We start from the raw sequence: 23,797 nt of genomic DNA on the forward strand, positions 1-23,797 counted from the left end.
TTGGGTCGAAGACAGCAATTCAAAATTTGACTTAGTTTGATCACTCTCAGGAATTTTCATTAGATCTCTTCTGCAGAATTATCAGCTATAAATAGAGATCAGCTAATTTGATGAAGAGGCCGCAGGTCTACAGATAATTGAACAAATATATCATGGTTTAAAAAAACTCACATGAGATGACAGTAATAGTGAATAGGGCAGAGGAGGGAAAAGAAGGGGGAAAGAAAAGGAAAGGGAAATACAAAGGAACAATGATGGATTTGTGTGCAACAAAATGCGGTTCCAATACCGACCTACTTAACACACTTTCTCACCAGGAGGCCATTGTTCTTTCTCAAACCCTTTTTGCTTGGCTGCTTTCCTTCCCCATTTAGAAGGAGGACAGCCCCCCTCCCTCCCCCTCTGGCCCTTTGGACAGAGGCTAATGTTGCTGAGGTTGTTGGGGAAGTAATGGAATTTTGCATCTGCAAATGTGGTCAGCCTCTGTGAGGGCTGGCTTCCAGCAGAAATCCTCTTATCCTCTGAGATTCTTTTTCACGAGCTGATTTTTTTTTCTTTTAATAATCTTAATGCTTAAAGAGGCTTCTTTAGATACAGCAGTAATATTCCTTCTTGTTACACTCTTTCCCCCCTTTTAGGGGTGTGTGTGCCTTTATATACAAAATGCCTACTGGGAAAGTGTCTCAGTATAAAGTGTGTGTGTGTGTTTTAAATTCCAAGAGTAGGAGTGTCAGAACTGGGGAAAATACGTGCATGCTGTAGTATCCAAAAACACTCCTACTTTTAAAGAAGACAGTTGGAGAGGTAGGACAGAAAGTATACCTGTGGCCAAATCACAGCAGCTGACAAAGGGATAGCTATTAGACTGTGTTTTCACACAGGCCTGTGTACCTTATCCCGTTGGCTAATGACTTAATGTGATTAATTAAGTGTAGATTAATGTGTGTAGAAACCATGTGGGTTAGTAGGTTAGTACTTCGTGATGCTATGTAAGTGTGGTACTTAAGTAACTCTACAAATAGCAGGTAATAAGATACTCTGAACTATGAATAGTAGATATTAAGCTACTTTACCTGCATATTGTATGTATTCCATGCCTTGCTTGACCATATTTGTCAAACTCTAAATCATGATACATGATATAGGTAGGGGTATGTTTATGGAGGCAGTGTGACAAAGTATTTAGAATTGAGACTATTCCATAGAATCATACATACAGCATGCATTCAGCAGGTACTTGTTAAGTGCCTGCTATATGGCATATCCAAGCACTTTTGTGGGTGATAGGGATGCAATGGTGATAAAATAAGAAAAATCCCTTATCCTCTGGTATGTGAAGTAGACAATAAATAGATAAATAAGGGGGAAAAAGTAAGGTAGGTTAGATAGTGATGGGTACTAGGGAGAAAATCCAGCATGTAGAATAGAGCTACCAAGTGTGGCTGGAGCTGTGTAAGGATTGCAGTTTTTGGTAGGGAGTGAGCCATTTTCATATCTGGGATGTACGATATTGGCCAATCTGTGTGCTCTGCCCAACCACAGCTCTTGAGTCTCCTGCATTATTTCCTTAGATTAACCCCTTCTGACCTCAAGAAAAGTAATTCCAGGGCAAGTTATCACACAGTAAGAACATGATACCTGTTGTCATTTACTGGCCCAGGAAGAGTGAGCAATAGAAGACACTGGTCTCCTCAGTCATCTGGAACATGCTGTGCACTTGCTGCCTCCCTCTGTATGTGCTACTTTCTCTACCAGTTGTGTGTGTGTATGTGTGTGTGTATAACCAGAATGCCCTCCCTCCTTGTTTTGATTTATCAAAACTCCACCCATCTCCTGGAGGATAGGGACCCAGCTCTTTATCTCTGTATCCTTAATAGCTTTTATGGTATCTGGCATCTGTAAGTGGTCAATTAATGTGTAATACATACACGAGTGAATGGGATGAGAGGGGAGGACACCTGGCATTGACTCGCCTGACTTCTCAGTCTAGCTGCTAGAAGTGGCATTTCCAGGCTTTGCCCCATCTCTGACTTGTCTTAGACTCTCCTTCCTTTCATATTCTTCTGATTGAAACAAGGCAAAACTGTGGTTAAGGAGGCTGCCAGACAACTAACTCAATGACCAGAGAGGGGGGCTCTTTTGCTTTCCTGTGTCTAAGTGGACATCAGATGCAGTTTACCCTTTTCCATCTACCTTTAAAAAATGGCTGATCATCCCTTATCAGGGGCCTTCTGTTCCCCTCCTGCCTCACTAACTCCCTTTGCATCCTGCAGGTAGACAGGCTGGAACAGGATTTCATTTGTAGCCTGTCAGCTCTGCTTGTCAGCTGGCAGAGATACGGTTGAGCATTAAGAGGGGCTTGGGAGGTAGAGTTATTAAGGGAGCAGTAGCTTTAGTTTATCAAGGGGTGGGAGGTACAGGATGAACATACAGATATTTTCCAGTTCATTAAAGAGAGCAGAAAATCTCAAGCTTGGGTCCCATTGGCACCCCTTTCCTGGCCTGTTCCTTAACACATTAGGGTGTCCTTCACACATTCTGCACCTCAACTTGCAAAGGTGCAGGCTGACCGTTGCTTCTCGGCCCTGGGAAACTCAGGTGGATTGGCCTCTCACATTAACAGGACTGTTAGGGCAGTGGAGAAAACAAGAAGGGATTTTACAAGCTTGGTGTGATGAATCTTGGCTTTGTGAGCTGAGCTTACTCTCTGTTTAAGCATTTCTTTTGAGTACAATGGTTTTTAGATTAATTTAAAATGAAACTTCTGTTCTCATCATCATTCTCATCCTGAATATCCTTTTGGTCATTGTCATAGCTGCTGTTTGTCAACTCTGAGATAGCCGTGATCCATATGATTTAGAGACTAGCTTATTTAATCCCCCAGTAACCTTCCCGAGGGAGGACTGAACCTGAGCTTTAAATCACAATCTGGTACTAGATCAGAAAGAAAAGCCATATAAATTTTCCTGTGAAGACATATTTTTGAGGTAGGATAAAGCCCTGAAGGGAAGTCATTTATAAACTTTTTCCTGGGAGTGAGAGGATTTTGTGTACTGCTATGCCACCTTGTAAGTTTAGTATTTGTGTTCCAAATGGATTAGAAAAGTTTGGATTCACATAGATGAGAAACAAGTCAAAAATGATTCAAACCTTTGTTGCTCTGAAAATTAGACTCTAAGGTCTTTGCATTGATTGATGAATTTTTCTGGCCTCAAGATCCACGTAAGATTGATAGGTGAAATTCTGTCCTCAGTCTCCAATTGCACATTCTGCAGTGGGGAAAATTAAGACCTAAAAATGACACTCCAGATATTTTTTTCCTGATGAATCTTGATGTTATATTTTCTCCCGCAATTTCAAAACTAGTTTAAATCGTTTAAAAATAGCCTTAAGTTTGCTACTTGTAAATATGCATAAGGTTACAGTGGTAGCAAACCTAAGAGTATTTAAGAACTATTTAAAGAAGCTTTCTAATTGCCCACTTTAGCACAGATTAGAAATCAATAAAACATTTTCCAAATTCCTATTCCATGCCAGGAACATGTTAGGGGTTGGGGATAGTATTCAGTTGAACAGTACCAGCTGTAGCCTGCACCTACCTTGGACAGCACCCAAGAGGGTTTGATATTAGATGCATCGGAATGCACTTGTTTAAACGTGGTTCATATGTTGCCAGGAAGAATCCAGGTTTTCATTAGTGGCCACATGATTTAATATAAACCTGTGTGGGGTCTGAATTAACTTTTTAATAAAAATCAGTGATGAGTTGGGGGCAAGGCAGTGTTAGGTGTGGTTCAAATATGAGTTGATAGCAGTAGAGGCTTTGTTTATGTATATTTGCTTTTTGGAGTAATCCTTCATGATACCTCAGTATCACGATCTAATTTGAGTGGAATTAAACAGCTCAAAATTACATAATAAGACATTCTGTTTAAAATATTATTTCAAGTTAATCTAAGCAAGCTATCGTGACCCCTGCTACACAAAGCCTGGTACGGAAAGGATGAGGGCCAGGTGACTAAGGCCTTCTGCATTGCTTAGTTCATGGGAACTGATTTTGTATTTTGGTTTTTTCCACCAATAATCTGTTAGTCCACCTTCTAGGGTCAGACAGGCTGTTTGTGAGAAGCTTAGCATCTGCGTGAAGCAATGAGCAGAGGTATAAGAGATCTATATTTGAGTCCCAGCTCTGTCTTATTTACCACCTGTATTATTTTAATGAAGCTTAAGCTCTCTGAGGTTTGGTTTTCTCATCAGTAAAATGGATATATTAGTTCTTAAATCGATGGGTTGTTGTGAAGATTAAATCCACAGCACTTAACAGAATGCCTGACATGTTCCAAGCCAATGTTGGCAGTCTCTCCTTAACTCCTAGTGATCCCTGGCTGGGAAATGGTGCTAAGCAGGTACTTTGTTTTGTTCTACAAGTAATATTTATGTAGTTAATGGTAATCACTAGTTCTTCTATTGGTTGGGATTTGAAATATACTACTTTCATATAGATCAGGTATAAATTAATCTACATTTATTTATGGAGTGCCTTCTGTGCAGCAGGCTTTACGGAATATTAGAGATATAAAGATGAATAAGTCTTCATTTTATTTAAAGAGTTCACACTGTATTAAGGAGAAGGGATGACAACTTAACTAACCAGAGTACAATATGGTGAAATGTTTTACTCTCTGAATGGATACACAGCTGTGGATTATGAAGATGGAGGAGAACAGTCAGCATTCTGCCTGATAAGGCGAGGAAGACCAGGCCAGGCAATGCTTCTCAGAGATGTCATTGAACTGGGCCTTGAGATAATGATGTAGTTCAGAGACAGAAAAGGTTGGTGTGGAAGGGCATTCTAGGCAGAGGAGGCAGCCTGGCAGAGGCCTGGAATGCTGGCCCTAGGACTCAGAGTCTCTGCTCTAGTACTGATCTTGTGGCTCTCTAGCAAGAAAGTGTGTGCCTTTTAGCAAGTTATTTAACCTGCTTTTCATAATTTGTGAAAGACAGGGGCTAAGCTGAGTTTTTTTCAACTCTAAAATTTTTGTATCTGTGATCCACAGGTGCAAGGAAGCTAAGTGAGTTGCTTTATGTCTTCATGTATTAAGTCAGTTTGGGCTGCTGTAACAAGATACTTAAACACCAGAGATTTATTTCTCACAGTTCTGGAGGTTGGGAAGTCCAAGATCAAGGACTTTCTTCCTGATTGCAGATGGCTACCTTCTTGCTGTATCCTCATGGCAGAGAGAGAGGAAGCCTGGGTCTCTCCTCCTCGTCTTATAAGGACACTAATCTTAACCATAGGGGCTCCACCCTCTTGACTTCGTCTAAAACTACTTCCCAAAGGCTTCATCTCCAAATATCATCACACTGGAGTTTGTTAGGACTTCAGCATAAGAATTTTGAGGAGGCACAGACATTCCCTCCATAGCACTCATGGTGACTCCCTGTGACAGGGCCAGCCCTGGAATGCTGTGTTGTGGTGCACAGGTGTCCCTGTACCATCTGCCTCGTACATGGATAGTAGAGTATCTTAGTGGAGGTTGGACTTCTGTGCTTTCTGAATGGACTCCTCTGGTCAGCCCAGCTTTAGTCAATGAAGCACTCTTAGCTATTACCATGTACATTCCAAGCATTTTTAGGTTTCTTAGGCTTTGACCTCTTAGTGGATTATTCCCAGTCTCATTTGATAAGGATTATGGAGGCCCTAAATCATGTCCTTTAAGTGCAAATTGGTATTCCATGGCTCTTCTTAAAGAGACCTTCACTACACTGAAGGAAGAAGACACAATAGCTCATTTCATCTTAAGAATCAGAGTTCTCTTACCCTGCAATCTAAGGCAATATTTTCTACATTAAGTTATTTGAGTTCCATCTTGACACTTTTCCTTTTGGATTACCGTCCCTGCTGTTATTACCTTAATATTTTTCATTAAATTGACTTTCTTTATTTTACCTACATATACTTAAAAAATGTAGTAACTGTGAACTCACAGGTTGATTTCATTACATTGCTCATTATATTTGTTCAGATTGTTTATTATATATTTGTTTCATTGTATTGTTTCCAGTTCTCTTTAAAGTAAGTAACTAAGTATAAAAAATGATCCTCATGCCATCTAAAAATTTCTCTTGTATGTGTGCTGTGTTTTGGAAAACGTTACTCAGGACCATCTGGGTCTATTGGTTGAATGGTGAAAGAAGGAAGGAATAAAAAAGATAAATTAAAATAATATTGTTTTAAGCATATAAATTATATAGGTGATAAATTCCTTGACTTCAAGCCCCTGTTATTGTCAAGGTAAAGTTGTGCATGTAAAGAAGGAAGTCTAACAAAATGACATTTCATTTGGACCTTAAGTGCTTGACTTTTTTTTTTTTTTTTGATGCCTCTTCATTGAATGGCACTGGGGTCATAGACCACATAAATGTAAATGCTACGCTGTACATCTTGTCAAGAAGGCCAGTCTTTGTGCCAGGAAAAGGAATGTTTGTCCTTGTTGCAGGAAACAGAGGCAGAAGCAAATGAGGTCAAGTTCAGATTGCCCAGCCAAGGGCAGGACCTTCGGAGGCCAGAAGAACAGATTGGAGAGCTTGGTTAAAATGAAGGGAGTGGACAGGGCTGCTTCAGGGGCACGTGACCTGTGTGGTTGCAGCTTCCCACGTTTAGAAGGGCTGTGTACTTAGGCTCTGCTGACAGTATCTTGAAATTCTTAATAATTCTGAAAAGGGGGTCCTGAATTTTCATTTTGCCCTGGGCTCTGCAAATGTAGTTAGTTCCTGGGATAAGGTAGGAAGATGTTTATCGAAAGCTTCATGGAATAGAAATGGAAGAGTGAAAACTAGAAATGAGTTTCAGAGAGGAGATTTCACGTACTACATGGTGGATCCTTTTTGATTAACCTCAGCTCACAGGGTAAGGGATCCAACAATGGATTCCAGGATTCCTTTTGCCTTAAACTCCTAGGCTGGCTGGCTGCCTTCCTGTTTTCCTTTCAGGGTTATAGAGGAACAGAGGGAATGGCAAATTATATGAGGAAAACTTGGGCCATGCAATGAACTCACCCTTAAGAACTTGAAAAAAGTGTGCAGTAAGATTGGTCTCTGTGAATTACATTGTAAAATTAACCCCTGGTGGATCTAGCAGGGGCTGGCGCATGTAAATATCCATCAAGAGCGGCCGTGAAGACCACAGGGAATGGGGAGCAGTCAGGGTGGACATCAGAGGAGGCATGACCTGTGTAAGGAAGAGCTGTGTTTTGCTTCAGCCTGTTTTTGTCGTGTTGTGTTCAGCCATGTCCTTGTCTCGTGTGGCTAAATCCTTCAGGTTTGTTAGGAGGAACTGGAAACATAGAAGTTTTTTTTTTGACTGACATTTTCCAATTAAAAAAATAGTGTGTGAACGAAATAGAACATGTCCAATTGAATTCATTTCAATCCTTAAATAGACATTAAAAAGAAAAAAACTTGTTTTCTAAAGGTAAACATGGAAAATTACTGTTTTGGAGACAGCCATAGAAATGGACCTAATGTGCATACCTCTGATGTGGCCATCCCTAGTAAGAAGATTGAGTTCGGGCAAGAGTCGCCAGTGGATGCTGAGGATTATGATACAGAAGGAGCTCCAGATGTTCTGTGTCGGGAAGCTCAGGGATTAAAAGGGAGATCAGTTTCGGGAGACCTATTTTGGAGCTGTGTTTGTGTAGCAAACTCACTGTTTTTGCTCAGATTCTAGGACACAGTTCATAAAAATTAATTCAGCTTTCTAATATATACTTTCCCTCACACTTTCGGAAAGATTGGAAAGACAGCAACTGCCCATCTCTAGGAATGGACAGAAGAGGTTCAGGGCTGCTACACATTCAAGAGGAATAAATTTTCTCACTCCCCTAGAACAACCTTTGGTTCCCCGCTGTTATAGTTTATTGTTAAAACAAGATACTATGAACTGGACATCAAACTTTCTTTGTCTGATGCCATTAAAATGCAGTTCATCTACCCCCCCACCCCCACCATTGTGTGCTCATCTTTTTTTCTTTTTTTAAATTGTTTGTCTTCCCAAATGAATCCCCAGAGAGAGGGGAATGGGTCGGTTCTGAAGGTTAGAATATTAGGTGTGTCTGTGACTATTGTTAGTTGTAATTTAATAAATTGACATTCTGGTGTGATGCTTATGACTATGGTTACTGTCGATCTGCTAGTGAAATTTGGAATCTCTCTGGTGGTCTGCTGTGCGGTTTTGAACTTGCGAAGACCCTATACTATGGCAAATTTGCCAAAGTAATGAATGTCACTTTGGGAGATCCTTGGCAGGCCTTTCCCTGAATGACACCCAAAATATGCCCTGAATGTATGCATCTTTCCTATTTGAGTTTCTTTAGTAGTAAAAATGAGACATATAGTGCATAAAAATCACGAGATGAAGAGGACTAGCCCCATAAAAGTAGATTTCAGGGGATTTCAGATGAGCTGGAGAAATGCTGGCTCAAGCAACAGTAGATTGGTTTCTTTTTACAAGGACTTTTTTCAGAGCATTTCATTTCCTAATGAGTGATCTCTATTAGGAACACATGGTAAGTAGTGTTTCCTGACTTCATTTACTAATGGTACCTTTAGAATGTTTCCTTTGGCAGGGCCTTTGGAAAACACCACAAAATATTTACAAAGCATGGCTTTAAGAATGCACCAAAATTGAGTTACTTCTGGAATTCTCCTGGGGGAGAGATAGGTGTCTAATGAGTTAGGGGAATTTTTATTGAACCCCAGTTTGCATTGGGTACCAAAGAATCTACCCAAGTCTCCTGAAATTCACAGGAAAGCCTACTGTGACCATTTGCTTATGAGGCATTTGAACCTGGAATTATCCCAGTGGACCCAGGACAGAAATGCAATTTGGCAGTCTGGTCTTGGGAATTTGGATCTACATATTGTGAGTCAGCCTGGAATTCCCAGAGTCTAAGACTTCCTTTATCTGTGTATTTCTTCTCCTGATAGCTCACTTCTTAAAAGGGAACTTGGAAGGTTGCTTATCAAGCCCTATCCCAGAACTCAGCTGTATTCTCACAGGGAGGACTCGATGACTACGATGGTTAACTATCTTTATAGAGATTACCTTCAGCAGATCAGAGGTCAGATTATAGAGTAATGTGGTTTTATAAACAGTCATATCATTTTCTTTGATTCTAGAATTAGGAGAGTGAATGCCAAACTCTAAACATGAAATGGTGATTGCAAGTACAACTCAATTGTGTATTCCTGGTGTGTAATGACAACATTGAAAGAAAAATTGATTAGTATTTTTAAAACAGCAGGAAAATTATTTCCTACCCAAACATTGATTAGTCTTTGAACAGGCTTTCTTATAATCCTTTTCTTCCATAGACTGCAGGGTGCAGCACAGTCATATTTTATGTGGAGTCAAGCAGAGAAACCTACTTGCTGCGATTAAATTTATTGCTGCTTTTTTCAGCAGGTGCAAATAGCTTTGTCTTCAGTAGCTACATTTTCCTGACTTGATAACACATCAGGACTTCTTTAGTTTTACTTTGATTAAAGAAACTATTGTCTTGTATCATGAAATGTGGAAACAATGAAATATTAAAGTTTTCTGATGATATATATTCCCCTCTTTGGCTTACAAATAGCAATTTGCTTAGTATTCTTGCAAGGATACTTTAAAATCTCATTAGCTGGAGTTCATGTAACATTAATTTGTTACTGGTTAGAGGTAATATAAAATACAATGATAAAGAAGACTGAAGTCCTTTCCCTCAGGGAACTTCAGATCCATCTGAGGACTTAAGACATAGAAATAAGATAAATATTAGCATGAGAGAATTTATGTTGAGTCCCACATGAGTGGTTTAGAATATTGCATAACTGGTCTAGGATTTCAGAGGGAGAGAGACTTTTTATGCATCCTGGGGTTGTTGGGAACAACTCATGCAGGAGCCGAGCCTTGAGCTGGTCCCTGAAGATGAGAAGGATTCAGCCAGGTCGAAAGGTAGGAAGGATGCTAGTGGCATTACCAAAGGTAGCTGGACTGGAAGGTGCCTGCCTTTTCAACAGTAAGTAGACCCGTTTGGCTCAAATAGAGGGACCCATGAAGGAGAATAATGGGAAACAAAGCTGGAAAGGTAGGTTGAGTTCAAATTAGAAAGGGCTTTTAATGACAAAGGAATTTGGACTTCATTTGGTAGAACATGGATAAACAGTGAAGGTTCTTGGACAAGAATAAGTAGCAGATGCAAGAAATGGCTGTTTAGTTAGAGCAGCACAGCATACAGCTGTGAACTAAGGTGCCTTGTGACGGGGACAGTGGTGAACTCCATGAGCACGCTCCAACTTCACTGCCGACGGGGAGGTAGGCTGGGTTGGCAGCTCAGTTGTCATTCTTCTCTTTATTTTCCCTGTTCTCTTTTAAAGCTTGTATAAACCTTTTTTTTTTTTCAGTCTTAAAATGCATTAGTTCAAATTTGACCTTCCTTGCTGCATGATAGTTTGAACACCCAGAGCTATTTTCAGTTGTTCCAGATTGTCATGAGTTTGATGTCCAGGTGCCAACTGGAAGGGCCAAACCTGGCCTGTGGAGGATTGTTTTAAAAATCTGATTCTAAATTAAGCACTTTGGGACAGAAAAATGAGATGTGGCCTAGTTCTAACTCATCATTTAACTGAAAGTATATGTGTTTTTCTTTGCTTAAATATTTGTCTGGCTGTTTCAGGCTCAAGAGGCATAGAACCCAGAGCCAAGAATATTTAGATTCCTCTTCACTCTTTTTTTTTTCTAGAGCAGTTTTTGGCTTCTGCTATCCTTAAAAAGTTATACCTATAAAAGAATTTCTCCAAATATTAGGTAATAGTTCTCAAAAAATGTTTTATTCCTGGCCTTCCTATTTCATCTCTCACAAATTATAGAAATGGAATTTAATTTTTTTGAAGTGTGAGCCATTATTAGAAGTTAGACTTTTAAACATCTAAAATTAAGTTCTAAAGGACAGTGTTTATATTAGCAGCAGGAGTTGTGTATAAGTAGATCATAGTACAAGTTTTGGAGCCAGAAAAACCTGGTTTCAAGCCCTTCCTCTGCCGTTCACTGTTTGGATGACCTGAGTGTATTACTGTTACCACACATTGTTTTTTGAGTTCCATGGGTGGAACTTAAAGCAGATTCTTTCTCTCTATGTAAGTGGAATTTATTCTGAGACTCACAGTGACAGGATATGGATAAAAACATAAACAGACTTTTAAGGGGATCTCAGCCTGGAATCTTTCTGACACTTGTTGGGATACAGACTAGAGGATGTGGAGAGAGGCTCTGGGCAAAAAGTGGGGTTAAGGGTTGTGTCTTCTCAGAGTCTAGGACCTTATCCTCTCTGAGGCTCAGCTTCTTCATCTTTAAATTGGAGAACAATACTTACTTACCTTATAGGGTTATTATGAAGATAAAAATAAATGATTTAGCACAATGCTAGGTCTATACAGGGCACTCAGTAAAATAGTAGATGTTGTTATTGTTGTTGTTGGGATTTGAGTGGGTTTAGTTTAAATTAATTTTGTTTTTTAGCTGTGCCCTTCTTTTTCCTGTGTTTTATTTCCTTTCCACTACCCTAGAGGATATGGATGTGTTCAGAGCCTAGGATCTTGAGCTAAAAGGAAGAAGAAAGAAAAAAAGAAAACAATAGGGATCAGAGTTACCTTTTAAGGAAGGTGCCAGGAAACTGCCACATAATACCCTTCCATCCCGTTGGCCAAAACTTAGTCACATGGTCATGCCTGGCTGCAGTGGAGGCTGGGAAATGTAGTCTTCTTCCCAGGTAACCATTACCATTGAAGAGGGGAACATCTGTTTTTGATGGATAGCCAACAGCCTTTGCCAGGACATTCAGTATGCTCCTGTGTCTTAGACCAGCATCCCCATGGAAACTAAACTAATTGTGATGTTTTTCTCATGGACATACAATCATCTTAAATATTCTGTAATTATGTTTTCATTTCACTGATATTCTGTAGCATATTCTGAAACTGTAGAATAGTTTCCCCTTGGTTTTTAATCTACTATAAAGCATTCTGACTTTCCAATTAAAAAAGTTAAGGTTTTGTTTGTAATCAGTCTAGTATTTCTCGTATTTCTTTTTATTGTAGTGAAGTGTTAAAATTGGGGATCTGATCTCAATAGAGTCTCACCTCAGTCTCAACTGATGTACACTTTGTGCTAGTTTCTGCTTTGCAATCACAGATTCTGTACTGGTCATCACCTCTAGAATTCTGAGGGTCAGACACGGTAAAATATATGCCACAATCACAGGAAGAACAAATATTAAAAAAAACTTATCACATATCTGAAAATAACCTTTTGTATACTAAAACCTGCTGTTGCAAACACTCTTGTACTTTTTCTGTTTTTCACCATCTTTTGGGGTCCTTAACCTGAATTTTTAAAAGGTTTTTATTTTGAGATAGTTGTAGATTCACAAGCAATTGTAGGAAATAATACAGAGATATCCCATATACCTTTCATACATTTTCGCCCAAAAGTAACATCTTGTATGACTATAGTATAATATCACAATGAGGAAATTGACTTTAATATAATCTAGTAATAGTGCTTATTGAGATTTCACTGGCTTTACATGTGCTCATTTGTGAATGAGTGTGTATGCATGCATGTGTAATTCTGTACAATTTTATAACGTGTATAGATTTGTGTGATCACATCACTGTCAAGATACAGAACAGTTACATCAACATAAGTCTCCTTTGTGTTACTCTTTTTAGCCACAGTTACTTCTTTCCTTTCCTCCTCCCTAACTTCTGACAAGCCTGGTCTGTTCTACATCTTTGCCATTTCAAGAACATTACATAAATAGAACCATGAAGTATGTTACCTTTTATTTTTGGTAAACATTCTGGGCTTAGGAACCACTGTTTAAGTCTTAGTCATTTACCACAGAAAAGAGGACAAACAACAGCTCTGTCCTCCAGACTCTAGATAGCTTCTCTACTTCACAGAGATGTTTATAAAAATACATAAATCTGATATGCATGATTTTTTATTAATTAAAATTTTTATTAAAATAATTATATATGTAAGTTTTTGAGACTGGCTTTCTTCACTCAGTATAATTGCCCTGAGATACATCCAAGTCATGTGTATCAGTAGTTCATTCCTTTTTATTGCTGTGTAGTATTCCATGGTGGAAGGACATTTGTTTTGTTTTCAGTTTTTGGCTAACACAGATAAAGCCGCTATGAACATTTATGTACAGGTTTTTGTGTGAACATAAGTTTTCTTTTCTGTGAGGTAAATGTCTGAGAGTGCTTTTTCTAGGTCTTATAAGAAGTGCGTGTTTAGTTTTATAAGAAACTGCCATACTCTTCCTCTAAGCGATGTTAAGACCAGTTTCTCAGCATTCTCTGGGTCCTCGCCAGATTTAGTATTTCTTTCTTTCTTTCTTTTTTACCTTTAGCTAATTTAATGTGTGTAGTGATATGTAACGAGATTTTGATAAGCATTTCCATAATGAGAATCCCTTGCTCTACCTGCCCTCTCCCCCTATGTCTGTATCTCCAGTAAGCACACGAAGAGAATATGACATAGCTTCTTTGGAGAAATGTCGATTTAGATCCTTTGCCCATTTTAAAATTGAGTTATTTATCTTTTCATTGTTGAGCTGTAAGAGTTCCTTATTTATTTTGGGTATAATTCTCTTATCAAATATATAATTTGCAAATATCTTCTACAATCTTTGAGTTTTTTTTCACTTTCTTGTAGCACAAAGGTTTTCAATTTTAATGAAGTCCATTGGGAAAAAATATATATATTTGTCTCTTGTGTGCTTTTGTTGTTGTATTTAAGAATCCATTGCCTGACCCAACATCACAAATTTACCCAATGTTGTCTTTTAAGAGCTTTATATTTTTGATTCTTACATTTAAGTCTGTGGTCCATTTTGAGTTAATTTTTGTGTATGGTGTAAATATTTCCAATGCTTTAAAATTTTTTCCAGCTTTATTGAGATAAAACTGACATATAACATTGTATAAGTTTAAGGTGTACAGCATGATGATTTGATACAAATACATATTGTGAAATGATTACCACAGTGAGGTTAGTTAATACCTCTATCACCTCATATAATTACTATTTTTCTTTGTTGTGATAACATTTAAGATCAACTCTCTTAGCAACTTCTAAGTAATACAGTATTGTTAACCATGGTTGCCATGCTGTGCTTTAGATCCCTAGAACTTAGTCATTGTATTTCTTATGCTTTTTTATATGTTTTATAATTTTTCATTTATATTTAAGCCTGTGATCCATTTGAGTTAATTTTTGTAAAAGGTGTGTCCAGTTGTGCCAGTACCATTTGTTGAGCTCAAATACAATTTTTAGGTTAAAATTTAACTGTCTCATATACAGTTAGACTTCAAGCTGGATTTTCTTCTGAGAAGGAAGTACATCAGATGGAATCTTCAACTTATTAGCCTTTAAAAAAGAAAAATAAATAGGAAGTAAAGGTTTCAAGAGACTAAGAAGGTGAACCACCTCAGTTTTTCCACCTGCAAAAGGAAGGTAATACTTCTTGTCAAAATAAAAAAATAAGGAGTAAAATTAGAAATACCAATTTCTCGTTATAAAGGTCCATTTATCTATAAATGCCACTTAAAACACTTACAAATGGAATAGTATTTGATAACGTTATCTCCCAGTAAAGAACGTGGACAGGAGGTTTCTCCTTGAAGATGAAAACACATGTTATTTTTAAAGTTGTAAGGTGTTCAGGCTAAAATAATGAACTACTACTTAAAAAAAAAAAAGAGTTGGCTTTTCATATTGTAAGTCTTTTTGTCTGGAACATGGTTCATCCATGTCCTTAATTAGGTTGTTTGTGAACAGCTGGTGGACATATGGTAGAGTTACACCTCATTAAAAGAATATAAATTTTCCATGTGATTTTGTTGCCTCTTTCTTCGCGGTTATTTTGCTTTAAGACAAATTTCTGTTTTATAGAAGTCTGGCCTTTTTGTCTTGGGAAACCTCTGCAGATACTTATATTTGTTTTAAATTACCCATCATCTCTTAAGTTTTACAGTCATGCATTAGATACTACCTCTTGTGTTCCTTTAAAATTGGTATCATTGGGTTGCTCAATTTGAAAGATATATAACGATTATAACACGTAAGATAAGCTTTTCAAAGTACAGCCTCCTGTTATCTGGAGTAGCTGAATAACTAAGAATTACCATGTAACTGTAGGTGAGTTATCAGTGAAATCAGTAGGTTAGTTATAGAGTATGTTTGACATTGACAGTGTCGATAGGGCTTTTGCTGTGCTGTTTTAAGGAGCTTTTTCTTGGGGGAGGGTATAGCTCAAGTGGTAGAGCACATGCTTAGCATGTATGAGGTCCTGGGTTCAATCCCCAGTACCTCCTCTAAAAATAAATAAACCTAATTATCTCCCCCAGCCAAAAAAAAATAATTAATTTAAAATTTTTTAATAAAAGAGTTTTATTTATTGGCATACAGTTTTATAATTCATATACCATTAAACTTACCCTTTTAAAGTATATGATTTAGTTATTTCCTCTTTAAAACTCCCTCTTGATTCTTACAGTCAGAAGTCACGTTTGTAAGTTAATACAGTATTGTGTTAGTTTTATATCCTGGTGCATCATGTTCTGATACATAGTAGATATTAAATAAATATTTTCATGAATTAATGAATTCTGGATGACAGTAATTTGGGGAGTATAGTAGTGCAGATAAGTCTGTTTTGGGGGGACTTGGTAGATTTTTTAAAAACTTCAGGATACATGGTATTTTTGTACGTCTTATTCCCTCTTCAGTGCACTGTGTTTAGGCTTCTGGCACCCGACAGTGTACTGAAATTGCTCTTGCTGGGTCAACATTGACCCAGTTTCCAAACCCAGTGTGCCTTTCCCCCCATTGCTGTCTTTTTGGAGCGGTCTGCCACACTTGACACTATTATAACTTCTCCACTTATGAAGCTCTTCACTCTCTTCTTTCTGGATCAGTGTGCTGTTCCCCGTCTCCTCATGTCAGCTGTCACATCCCCACAGGCTCCTCTTCCTCTGACTGCATCTTCAGTTTTTGTTGGTGTCCCCAGGTTGTATCTTGGGCTCCTGCCCTTTTTGTTCATGCACTGGGGCATCCCAGCTACTCTGTTTCTGTTCTCTGACCATATGCCCCAGACTGGGGTCTTGAGTGAGCATTCTTCTAACCACTGCGCCTGTCTCCTCAGTATTGCCACCAGGATAGTCCAAAGCTTCACAAGTTCTACATGTCTAAAAATGAAATTCCCCTTCTTTCCTGCAGAATTAATTCTTCTCTATTCTCTATTCTCTATTTTCTCTCTCTCTCTCTCTCGTATGTTGAAGGCACCATCTACTCAAGATCCTTCTTCCTCACTTATCCCCTTCATATTAGCCATGAAGACCATTCAGTTTTGGTCCCAGCTATTTCACAAATTAATTTCATAATTCCAAAACTACTGCTGTCTCACTCCAGTACTGCTGCAGAGTGGAGACTGCACGTGGGGAGTGGAGGAATGGACAACGTCCAGCCCAGTGACTTCATTTTTACCTCAGGTTAGGAATTCCAGACTTACCAGTTATAGGGGCAGATGTTAAACACAAATATCTGTGTTATTTTCTGGCCCAGACATTTCTGGAATCCCTCATTATTTTTTCTCCTCACCTATCCATGCACTCTTTCTTGATTTACCGCCTGGCCTGGACCACCCTAGAATTCCCTGGGCTGCCCGAGACCTAGAAAGACTCGAGTTTTTTTCCAGAGCCTCATGGCATCTCCAACAGGGAATGTTCTCCAGATCTTCTCTCACATTCAGTGTACCCTGTATTTGAGTGGCAGGCAGAGGCCTCTGGGATGTCCAGGAGACTTACTATTTCTAAGCCCAGCCTAGAGCTTGGGCTGGAACTGAGGACGGTTTCAGTTTTTTCTGGACTCTTCAGGGAGCAGGTCTGCTTAGCTGGCTGGCCATCAGTCTGTAGCTCCGTGTCTTAGCTTCACTGCTGAACCCATGGGAGGAGGGAGCTTACTTCACTTTAAAGAAGGTTGCTTTTTTGTCATTACTGTTGTTCCTTCTCTGTCCTTTCCCATACTTGTCAGAGAATAATTTCTTTCTCCACTCATTCCTGTAGCCCCCCAGTGCCCATTCATAAGGAGACCTCCTTGTAAGTATGTCATTTTGCACATTTGTTTTTATTCTCCTCCTACTGTCACAAAGGATTTAAAATATTACACAGCTGTAAGACCTGATAGCTGTTAAATTTCACTTAATTTTACGCAGCTTTTTTTTTTTCTAATAGCAGAGTGGAGTAATGGAATCTCATTGAGAAAATCGAGGTATGGTTCCTGTCATCAGAGATGATTAAAAATTAAAGATGGTACTTGCTTCTGATTAATCTGTATTTACTTAAGTAGATGTACTTTTGATTGTCTACCATCTAGGGTGAAAAAAAAGGCATTGAAGCAGTGACTCTATTCTTTTCTTCACAAAGCTGAGGGCTCTGTCCAAACTTGAGGCTAACCTATGTGAAAACAGGCAATTCAAATGCTGTTTTGTTTTTAAGAAGTAAATTACCTCTGACAGTAGATTCCATGGCTCCTTGGCAGGGGTAATTTGATTCAGAACAATGCTTTCCAAGTTGAGGCAAACTATTCCTTTTAGGAAAGTAGATATTCCTGGAAGAGGTAAATACTTCATCTTCGAGAAAAAGTGTATTGAACTATTGAAATCATTTATTAAGTATCTAACCTGAAGCTTTCTTTAAAAAAAACTTTTTAAAATTAAAATATAGTTGAGTTACAATATTGTGTTAGTTTCACGTGTACAGCACACTGATTCAGTTATTTTTTTCTAATTATATTCAGGTTATTACAAGATAGTGAATATAATTCCCTATGCTGTACAGTAAATCCTTGTTGCTCATCTGTTAGTCCCATACTCCTAATTTGTCCCTGCCCCTCCTCCCCTTTGGTAACCATAAGTTTGTTTTCTGTGAATCCGTTTCTGTTTTGTATATAGATTCATTTATATTATTTTTTAGATTCCACATGTAATAATATCACGTAGTATTTGTCTTTCTCTGCCTTACTTCACTAAGTATAATATTTTCTAGCTCTAGAACTTGAAGCTTTGATGGGGGAGGAAAAGAGCTAAATTTTAGAAAACAAGACTTTTTATAAAGAGAATATTTTGGGGAGGGTGCTTAGTAGGACATTTGTTAGCTAGAGGGAAATGTCAGTCTGCCATCATTCCTTAGGGTGAGGCTTGCTGGAGCCTGTGTTCTCCGAGCCAAGACCTTCTAGTCTCTACCTAAGCCCTGGTTTTGCTCTTCATAGAAAGCAGTGAGTTCATTGTTGTTTTTGACGTCGTGTCAATTTTTTTCCCTCTGAAGGGATGGATAATTAGAGCTCTCTGATGAAAAAAAAAGGTCCTGTAATCTGTTTTATAGATGAGCATTTTCTGAACCATCAAGTGAAATTCAGCTTTAATCTTCAGGGCAAATGAAGATTAGTTAGGATGTATTAAACTCTGTGAGTTTAATGTTCATGACAAGTGTTTCATAAAGGAAGATGTTGGCTATTATCCCTCCTCAGAAGGAAATTGTTGATAAGAAGCCATTTTGAGAAGTAAGATTTATGGCAGTATCAGGAGCTAGAGAAGCTGGGGCATCTGAGCATTCAGGACAATCAAGGACAGATGGGACAACTAAATTTTTCTTGTGCAGTCTTCTGTCTTACCAAAAAAATAAAAATTAAAAATTGTATATTCTCCTTCCCACAAAGAAATTAAGGAAAATATTTATTCTTTAAAAGCATACTCTATTTTGATGAAGCAAGTTAACTCCTGACAGAGATACAGTTCAATGACAAGGAACTCCAGTGAGAGAGCTTTCCTCAATTTTTGTCTTACTATTTTTCTCCTCAGATAAAATCCTTACATTTGAATAATCTGTTGATTCCGGATACAGTGGGTTGGTAATCTTATCTTGACCTTATTCATCCAATGAAGCATATGACCTGAATGCAAAAAGTCAGACCCTTATGCAGTAAAACCCAGCTCATCTCATTGGAATAAACTAGTTGGAAGGGTCCCAACTTTTCACTGTCAGTTGGCAACTACTATTTTAATATTGTGCTTTTCCAATTGTGTTTTGTGGACAATTAATCATCATTTTTCCAGTCGTATTCTGTGGATAATTAGGTACTTCAGGTAAAATTTATGTTGATAATACAGTGGTGTCTATATTCTATTTTCTTTGGGGTGCACCAAAACCAGTGTCATTTCCCCAGTTAACTGAAAATATATTCTTTAGGGTGCTGTATTAGTTTCCTGTAGCTGCTGTTACCAAAGTATCACAAACTTGATGGCTTAAAACAATAGGAATTCCTTCTCTCTAAGTTCTGGAGGCCAGAGGTCTGAAGTCAAGGTGCTGGCTAGGCTGCGCTCCCTACGAAGGCCCTAGGGATATACCCGCCCCTTGCCTTTTCAGCGAGCTGCTGGCATTCCTTGGCTTGTGGCAACAGCATTCCAGTCTCTGCCTCCGTGATTACATCACCTCCTCAGAAAATTCCCTGATTACATTTAGGGCTCACCCTAATAATCCAGGGAAAACTCTTCTCAAAATCTGTCATCACACCTTTTTCATACAAGGTGTAATGGTCACATGTTCCAGGGGTTAGGACATTGATATTCAGACAGAATGTACCTTGTTCTTTTTTACTGGTGTGTAAGATTTAGAATGTGCAGTTTACCTAGTCTACCTAAATTAAGAAGACATCATCATAATCTTCTTAAAATTTTGAGTCAATCTAGATAAAGATGAAAATAGGAACTTTTTACCTTTCCCAGTGATCAACCTAGATTTAATTATTCATGCTATAGAGCACATTAGTGAAATAAAAAAATAGAAAATATGAAAGGGAAGATAATCCTAGGAGCATTTATACTTGATCTTGGTCAACTATATAGGTATAAAAATATTAAAATCATTAAAATACTAAAAAGTCATTTTACCATCATTTATACACCTGGAAAGTATTGAGTGATAAAGGGTACATTTGGGCTATGCTGAATGGGTGCTGAAAATAATTTATTTAGGGTTGAAATTTTGTCAGTGAAATAATCTATAAGGCATATGCATTATGAGCAAGTTAGCAGGAGTATTTTGATACAGAGTATCTATGAAACAAAAGATAGTTTGTACTGGATTTGTTTTCAGTTTAATTCATTTTTGACAGATGCCAACAAAATGTTTCTCCTTTTTATAGTACTCAGAAAGAAGAGAGCACGTCATGTCAAACCTTAATTAACCTCTCTCTGCCTATACCTAGACTTTCCCTACACATACAGGTATTTATAATTATGAATCCACATACATCAGTTGCTGGCAGCAGTGTCAAGTCAGTATATACCCAACTAGTAAGTTTTACTGAATTTTTAGGTGGTCTTGGCGTGCTAGGCAGGCAGTGCCAAGTTATTTAGCGAGATCTTTCAGACTGTAGAAATGTCTGAGATGTGTAAACCAAATAGATGTCTTGACTCTGATTATGTGGTTCAGTTAGTTTAAAAAGGAAGACTGGTTCTGGGGAACAATTGTCCTGTTACTCATGTTTACCTGAAATTCAGAGAACTCATGTTGAAGGAGCCAGAGCCAATTGGTGTATCTCTAGGGTCTGACCTTAGACTCTTGGCTGGGGTGGGGATGGGTATGTGGGGGTGTTTTCCCAGTCTTTCTGTGCAGGGGTAAATGTACAAGGTACCGTGTTTTATACCTGTCTGGGTACCACTGAGGGCATTTGTAGGGAGCAGTGAAAGATAATCCTAATCATGAGAAGCCTTGAATATCAGGCTTAGAAATGTGGATTTTCTTCTTTTTCTCTCCCTCTTGTATAATCTCTTTCTCTCTACTTTCTCTTAGATGACAGTGGATTTACTTAGATTATTTTTGCGGTTGATTGTTCAGTAGTATTTTCCTTTCTTTAATTTTAAATAATTTTCTGAAACTCCTTTCTGAAAGTGTATTTTGCTGTTTGATGCTAAATTTTCAACCTTTTTTTGGCCAAAAGTAACAAACCAAAAAACCCTGAATTTTGAAAGTTTCTACCACTTAAAAAAAAAAGAGATCAATATTCTTGATGTTTCACTTTTTTAAAAAAAAAAATGCCTTTTCTTTCCAAACAAAATATGGAAATTTTGCTTCCAAAAGGTCATGGTTTCTTCTTTCTAATTACATTCTTTAAAATTCTGACAGTGAGGACCCTGAAAATTATACTGTCATAACTCTTAAATGTACTTTTCCTAAAATTCAACACATTTCATCTTTCCCCTTAACAGTCCTTGGGACTTAAACCGTTATCAGTAAAATCACAAGTTTAGAATTAAAAAAAACAAACAAACCAGAATTCCTACTTTGATATACAACTATAATTGTTTTGGTTGTGTTTCTGGTTGGATCACCAGGGTTAGATAGAGTCTGTGACTCAGTGATATAAATAAAGTGGCTGCCTTAAAAATATAATGCAAAAACTCAGTCATCCCTTGTCTTTTGTCTTGCAACTGGGACCATATTGTTTTCTGAACTTCATATGTATAACAGTCCTTTTTTTGTGTAGACTTCATTCATTTATATTCTGTTTATTCATTCTTTCATATTGAGTGTCTGTTCTATGCCAGTCCTGTGAATACAGCAATGCAAGGCATGATCCTTGCTCTTAAAGGAGGATACAGGCTTGTGGGAGAGGCAGGCATATAAACAAATAATTACAGCCTAAAATAATAAATGCTATTATAATGCTTAGACAAAGTCCCCCTTGTGGCTTAAACTCTCAAGCCCACGTTCCCCAACTATTTTCTTCTGTGGATCTTTTCTCCTCATCCCTCAACCTTTCTTTCAGATACTCGGGTACATATTGCTTGCTTATTCTTTTCTGCTCCAAGTTTCCTCATTTTAGGTGCGTAAGCCTTTTCCTGCGTCTCCTCCCTTTCCGGACTCTTCTGGTAGCCCTCTCCAATATCCCGGCTTTGCCTTTAAGTGCTAACAGAGTGAAAAAGAATGTGTCTCATTATTGTTGGAGCACTTAGGGTGTTGCAGTTGGTATGAAAAATGGCAGAACCTACAGTCCTAAAAGGACAGTAAATTATATTATATAGTGTCAACTATTTATAGAATATGGAGCCAGTTATAAAGGTATAAACGCACATACACATATATACAGTTAAGAAGAACCGTGCCTCCATTTTAGGGCAAATAACTTTCAAAGCAGCTTCAAGTGTGATGATTCATAGTAGAGTCTTCTCTCTTTATTTTTATGTTTGTTTTTATAATGAAAGGAAATACATTACCCTTAAAGGGGGCTCTCTCCCTTTATTTCACATTAGTTATATTTTGAGTAAAAATACAGGCTTAAGAGAGTGTTTGCTAAATAATGAAGCACAGGTAAATAAAATCCAACCTTGTCTGTGTGGGTGGTATTAATTTATCTGTTTAAATTCTGAATGAATTACTGAGTAAGGTGTAATTCTCTCTGACCGTGGGAGCTTTAGTTTCCCGTCTATAATAAGGGGTTGGTATGGTAGACATTTGTTTTTTCTGCTCAGCTTCCATTCCTCACTATTCTTAGGGAGTTGCTGCTTTCCCAGATTTGGTCCTCACTGTTCAGATGATTCCAATCCAGTCCAATCCCTAAGAGATGTGCATGTGACCCAGCCCAGTCAATTAATCGCTGCCTTCTCTGGCCATGGTGGATGGGTTGAATCGACAGGCGGTCCAAGCTGGATGACTCAGATCCCGCTTCTGGGCTTTGTCTGGAACTGTTGAGAAGAAGCTTACTTTTCAATAAGGTTCCTAAGTTGAGGAGACTGGAAAGCTAGAACTGTGGGGAGCTTCCACGTGAGGGGCGCTAGAGGTGGTGCCTGCACAGAGGAAAGGGGTCCGGTAGATCCCTAGACCTACTTGCCTTTTCAGGTATTTGACCAATAAAGGCTTTTGTTGTTGTTTTTAAGTCCGTTTGAGTTGTCCTTTCTTCTGTCACATGCAGATGGCAAGGTCCGGGCTAGTTCAGTTGGGTTAGTTCACCTCCGCAGCCTTCCCATTTCCACACTGTGTGATTCTCTGCCTTCCTGTATCACATGCAAGTTAGGTTACTTTGAGCAGTTGAAGCTAGACAAATAATAACTGGATTTTCTCAGGAGAAGTACTTTCTCTGTCTGAGAAGTATCAGCAGAAGGTCAGGAGTAGTAGTTCTATATTTTTATCTCATTTATCTTTATTTTCACCTTCCATGCCTCTAATCTACCCTTGGTCCAGTTGTATTCACTAGGGCCTATAAAACAAAACAAATAAAAAAGAAAGCAACTCTGCTTGATATTAGAAATTATCCCTTCCTGAATCACATGCACAAATGATTAGTATTAGAAATGATCCCTTTCTGAATCATGAGCACAAATGATATCATTCTGAGCCTTGCCACTCCTGGGTTAACATGTGCATTTTGTGATGATGACATTTTAAGAATTCTGCATGAGAATGAAGAAAAAGAAAACACGTGTGGGACACGTGAATAATTAGGAGGCATTAGTGAGAGGGCTCATGCGGGAAGCTAGTGAACTGGAAAGGGGAGAACTTGGCTGCAGAAGCTCAGGTAGCCTCGATCCAGTTGTGTAAATGTCCCTCATCTTTCAGGTGTTTGGGTTCTTCTGAGGATGATGTGGTATAATGTGTGTGGAAGCCATTTTTGTATAAAAGCTGATGA

General features: G+C 38.3%; 1 protein-coding gene and 1 long non-coding RNA gene across 3 annotated transcripts in view; one reads left to right on the plus strand and one right to left on the minus strand.

The window, feature by feature from the left end:
• The window catches only part of LOC140696176 (uncharacterized), a 45,773-nt gene extending 33,889 nt beyond the window's left edge, over positions 1-11,884 (minus strand). Inside the window, exons 1-2 of the long non-coding RNA XR_012072291.1 lie at positions 11,692-11,884; positions 3,151-3,269 (exon numbers count right to left, since the gene is read on the minus strand). This is a non-coding gene — a long non-coding RNA (uncharacterized lncRNA). The remainder of the gene's footprint in view (positions 1-3,150; positions 3,270-11,691) is intronic.
• Positions 1-23,797, plus strand: part of PPM1L (protein phosphatase, Mg2+/Mn2+ dependent 1L) — a 261,588-nt gene that overhangs the window by 68,856 nt on the left and 168,935 nt on the right. The gene's annotated exons all lie outside the window — the stretch shown is intronic.

Source organism: Vicugna pacos, chromosome 1, assembly GCF_048564905.1.
Source record: "Vicugna pacos chromosome 1, VicPac4, whole genome shotgun sequence".
Classification (NCBI taxonomy): domain Eukaryota; kingdom Metazoa; phylum Chordata; class Mammalia; order Artiodactyla; family Camelidae; genus Vicugna; species Vicugna pacos.